Here is a 6,108-nt window from a genome sequence, read left to right as displayed (position 1 = left end):
GGCCTTGAGGAGCTGTCTATTTATATACACAAAGACAGCGGTATTGAATGGCCGTGTAACTTGTGTGTCGGAGGACAGGGAAAGGGGGTTTATAGTAATTTGTGTTGGAGAGAATTGGCTGAACAAACCTCACTGTCAGCATATTTTTTCAAGGACTTTATGAAACTGTTTTCTGAAGGGTTCAGCGCAAATAAAAAAAAATGTTGCAATCTTTTCTGGATTGCTACAAGCAATCCTCTATGTTTCATATTTGTCTCAAGAACTTTAGTACCAACTTGTTCAATTAATTTTTCGCAATGGATGGCATTGGTTTTTCTGAAAAATAAATTGCATGGCATGATCGTCTAAGATTCGCAACTCACTGTCAGCATATTCAAGATGAATGATTTATTATAAAAAAAAGAAGAGATGAATGATTCATACACAGAACCCTTATAACCTGCGGGCTGCGATTGATCATAAATGAACTCTGGTTAGCCAGAGAATGATTGATGTTAAGGTGACTGCCTGACTGGGCTATATCCAACAGTTATGTATAACCATGGTTATTCTTCCAGCCTGCAATCATTTCAAATAAAAATAAAGGAACTTGTATTTGAGTGGCCTGGGTTAATCTTGAGCAAGCAACTCACTACCAGAAACTAGAATAGCCTGGCAGCCACGAATTTTGTGACGTGTAAATTGGAGCTGTCAAAATAATGTAAATCATCATGATGTGTTTAAAAAATGTCACAGTAATCCTTTCTCATGACGTGCTTGTACAACTGTCAATAGGAAAAAGTCTACTTTACCACATGAGCAATCATCTTTGTCCATTTGACCCATGAACAAAATTTAACCAATATACTATGTGATATAACGGAGGACACGATACACTATGTTAAACAGATACTTTAGGATTTTTTTATCATTGTTCATGCAATTTTGTATATCTCGGGTTAATTGAGAATTAGATGCTCCTAACCTATGAAAATGATCATGAAAAGTCCTTGATGTATTTTTCTACTAAGTCATTATGTCATATGCCACCCTAAAAAATTCAGAGGGCTAAATTGAGCCAAACTTTTGTTCATGGGAATAAGCGGACAAAATAAATTGCTCGGGATAGTAAAATTGACCTTATTATGATATTTTGAATTACCATGGCATGTAGAAAACAAACCTAAAATTCTAAAAGTGTAAGTAGATCGAGAACGAACCAGGTTCGGCTCCTCTCTTAACGTTGAAATGACGAGCTTCAACTTAAATTGTTGGAGGGGGCATCTCTCTCCTCCTTCGATCACATTTTTAATAAATGACAATCAGAATAAGATAACCTAACAACCATATCAGGTAGGCAAATTAGTTGCCAGGTCACAACGTTACCAGAAAACCAATCAATTAGACGGTGTACAATGCAATGCACCTACTACTATTCATATCTAGATAACCAGAGAAAAAAAATAAAAAAATGTGTGCCATCTGAAAGGTACACGAAGGTCGCTAACATAGCTAGACGTGCCGTGTGCCATGTCTGCCCTAGACAGGCAAGCAAAGGATGGAGAAACGGCTGGGGCCTTCATATTTGTGAGCTGAATCGGCCTGGAGACAAGAAGGGATGGCCATTGACGTGTGAGAACGACGCACGACGGCAGCGTCCTCCTGGATGACTCGAGCACCGGCGTCCCGGCGATCAGATCACACGCGCGCGTAGGTGGGCTTCCTCTCTGCACCTGCTGCGTCACATCACATCGCGCGTGTACACAAGAAGATTGGGTTACGTTGTCGTATGACAAATCAATCATTCATAGAGGATTGCTTAATTAGTTTGTAGCAACTTACTTACATATCATGTTTCCACTTTGTGTGGTTTTAACTTCTTCATTCCGATTATCGAAAATATAAGTTCATTAGGACATCGACATGGTTTTTAAGATCATACTTTGTCGAGTATTATGTATAAAAAATATAGTATATAGCTCGCAAAGAATAGTATAAAACAAGAAAGGGTTATATATTATGAAAATGTTTTTCACATTATCATTTTATAAAAAGATGTATAGTCAGGGTGAAAGGTAAAAGAGTTTAACTTATGATGGACTTATATTTCCAATAGAAGGAAATAGTTAATATTATATATATTTTCCTGATGCACCCATTTCACTTTTGGTAGCACACCGTTTTGTTAACACAGCATGCCTTTTTCTTGTGACAGCGGTTTATTGAGTATTTTATTTTAAAGTATCTCCAGAATGACTCATAAAATTATTACCTCCTTTTTCTAAATTCAAGGCATGGTTTGGCTCGTTGTGGTCTTTAAGCCTATACTTTGATCATTATTATCTCTTATGCTACATTTCTCATGATCATAAATTTAACATAATCCAATAAATTTATCAAATTTAACATAAATTTTCTTTGGGCTAGGCCGCCCTTAATTCCAGGGAATAGGCCCAGCTCCAGAGCGAAAAAATGGGCCCACTCTGTCGCAACAAAGGTTGGAACATAGACTAGAGGTGTGTGCAAAACCGGAGAGTTCCGACTGTGAAGCATGGTTTGACCTTTCCTGTATAACTCAGATGGAGTGTTGACGCTGAAATGGCTCTGCTGACCAGAACTGAATGCTGCAGGGGGGCTCAGTCTCCAGCACAGCTCTGCGTTGCAACTTGCAAGGCTTACCATCCCATCCCATGCTGCATGAGAACTTATCAACACTGTTTGGACCAGCAGCCCAGCCAGGCAATAATGTAAATGGGCACACGAAGAATGAGATGAAAACAACACGTCCAGTTCTGCTTCTCATACGTGCTCAGGCATGGTCGTGAAAGAAAAACACGCCTAGTTCTTCTTCAACTGAAGAAGGTGTTATAGTAAATTTTATTGATTTACATCTATCTTTACATTATTAAAAAAGTACACTCTAAAAACCTTTTTTTGAGGGACTACGTTCATTTTTTTCTCCAATTGTTTCTTTAATTTAGAAAACTATACTCTCAGTATGTTTTAAGGGTTGGCCCACTCGAATGAATATGCTCAAACAATATATGAGAGCAGGCCAACATTAAAAAGAAAATCTCAACACAAAGTTCTTCTGCTTGTGTAATGATTTTCTCTTCTTTCCTTCCTTCCTTATTGATCCCTGCGCGCATAGTCGATTGATCAGTACACTTACTAAAATTCTAAACCTGCAGGAAGCAGATTTATTTATATTAAAAATACCAAAGGGATTTCTCCATCTTTTTTAAAAAAAATGCTTGTTATGGCGTCCCCTCCCATGCTGCATGACTTGTCAATACTAGCATACTACTGAACAGAACAGCAGCCCAAAGAGCCAACACACAAATGGGTACTGAAAGGAAACACCACCTTAATTATTGCTAAAGAAAATATGGTAAGTCGTCATAGAATTATCTTTATGCTTCTGAAGGTAAAGAATACTTTAAGAATCAATTGTGACGACCACGAGGAACCACATTTTTTTTATAATCCTGGAATGAGTTTTTTTCAAAAAAAAAAAGAAGAAGAAGAAGGAAAACTACACTTTTAAACAGTCTAACAGTTGGACCCACAAGATGGTATCAGCTCCAACTATATATTAGAGCACACTAAAATAGACAAAATATCTCGATCTTGACACAAGTTCATCTTTTTCCGGTATCATGGTTTTAGAGCACACAAAAATAGATAAAATATCTCGATCTTGTAGAATTTTCTCTAAAAGAAATGGTGCGAGAGGGAAGTGTACTGCATATGTACACATACATGAACGTTTACCTCGAAGTTGAAGTATGTTACCCTTTTCTTGCGGATGAGTTGAACTTCCGTGGTTTGCATTTAGTCAAAAGAGAGTCCATGTCAGTTTCCTTTGTTTTCTACTCAATAAACAGTAGTCAAATTTAGAGGTACCAAACATACATGGTGACAAAATTGACATACATGGTGACAAAATTGAATATCACCAGCATATCTCAAGTGATCATTGAAGACATGACACAGCTCATAGTGATCATTGATTTCTCAACCAAGAGAGAGATGGGCAAATATTTGGTGCAAACCATCTTCTCCGTGGAAACGTGAAAACTCTTTAGAAATCATACTTGGAAGTATTATTTTTTTTAAAAAAAATGATGCACATCCATAGTGCGTGCATCGATGTACTTTGTGACAAAAGTTAGGATGCAAACTCAATCTAAAAGATCAGGTTGAAAATGTAGCTTAACTTTTACTAAGTGTTGATGCTTTATTGGCATTGAATCGTAAATATTAGCGTAGTATCATTATTGTCCATGATTTGTATCTAGTCAAAAAGAGCCTAAGTCACCTCTGATGAGTTATTTTCTACTCAATAAATACTAGTCAAATTTTGAGCTACCAAGTATGGACGGAGAGAAAATTAAAAATCGACAGCATATCTCAAGAGAGTATCAAAATGAACCCACACTCAACTAATCCAGATTTCTCTACTAAGAGACACATGGCACATATTTATAGGATGTTTTGAATGCTGTATGAATGTCATCAGGTTGTAACTTTTGGCTGTTACTATTTACTGAGTGTTGATGTTCTGTTGGTATTGAACCTCAACCCATGATTTGCATCTAGTCAAAAGAGAGTCCAATTCGGTTGCCTCTGATGAGTTGTTTTCTACTCATTAAATAGTAGACAAATTTAGTTCTACTATAATATACATGGACAAAAATTAATAATGGTAAGCATATCTCAAGAGCATACCAAAATGGACACATACAGCTCATAGTGAACATAGATTTAGTGGTCAAATTTAATAATGGTAAGCATATCTCAGGATGTTGTTTTGTACGCTATGTGAATGTGAAATTTAATGTTGGTAATCTATTGGTATTTATTCATTAATTAGTAAAATGGGGCTGGTCGAACGAGGCTTGCTTGCCCGATATACGTTTAGCACAAAAATACAAACAAACACTCCACTCTCTAATGAAAATTGAGAAATCCATACAAATACGAGAGGTAGATTATTTCAACAATCTCCCTCTAATTAATTATCAAGAAAACTGCAACAACTAAGACCATTAAACTGCAGTATATTTAGGAACATAACGGGATAGTTTTACTTCTAAAAACCATGGAGTTGCATGAAATACGCTCCGAGTCGCACATGTTCTATAACTATAATGTCCTCCGCTCCATCTATCATTATATTCAAATTAGGAGAATATACCCGTGCGTTGCTATGGATAAAGTTGTATAAGAATCAGATACGTATAGTTATCTGTACATTAATTTGTACGGATTTACGTGATCGAATCGTGGACGGAGGACTGGTCCGACTCGCATACGGGATGGACTAAGATTTACCTGTTAATGACACAAGGCGGACTGTTAAAAATTTAGGTGGAAACGTTACGTGCTTTAGAAATAAAATTTTATTTAAATTCTAGGCCCGCCGGTTCTTTTCTATTAATGTTGGCGTTACATGAACACAGATGCACGTGTCTATGTCCGACTAGGGTTCGATCATTCGAGTATCCGATCCGACTGACTTTCTGCGAACACATCGGATGCCACTTGGAATACGTTACATGTGTCGGAATCCAACACGTGTGCGGGGATCTAACTCGACAGAAAAACATAATTAGGAAATGGGCGTCAAAGTAACGCTGATTAACATAGCACAAGCCACAAGGCATGTATGAGTACGTGAATACATCAGATTTTTTTTTCTTTTGAAAAAAGAAGACGCACGTACTGCTTGTTTTACAATATCCTTGGGATACTTGCCCATGGATCGGAGGAGATCGAGGGGGAGGAGCCCCAGTCCAGTTTTATCATTCTTGTACGAAAGTTACCATGCATGTCTAGAACAGTAGAACTCTAGATGCTCCTCTACAAGCGTCAAACATGGCAGACGGATGGATGCATCTACCCATGGATGCTCACTACGTACATCACTCCCATACGTGTACGGTGTACCCCTCTCTCTCTCTCTCTCTCTCCTCATACTTTCTCTCTCTAGCAGTGAGAGAGAGAGAGACCCGCAGCAGGCTGCTGTGTGTCATGCAATAACTCCACGCCGACATTGAATGCCATTGCACCCTCTCGCTCCCTTCCGCAATAACTCCGGTATTCAATACGGCACCTCCCACCCCT

This window comes from Panicum hallii, chromosome 6 (genome assembly GCF_002211085.1).
Source record: "Panicum hallii strain FIL2 chromosome 6, PHallii_v3.1, whole genome shotgun sequence".
NCBI classification, from domain to species: domain Eukaryota; kingdom Viridiplantae; phylum Streptophyta; class Magnoliopsida; order Poales; family Poaceae; genus Panicum; species Panicum hallii.
This window is presented reverse-complemented; position numbering follows the sequence as displayed.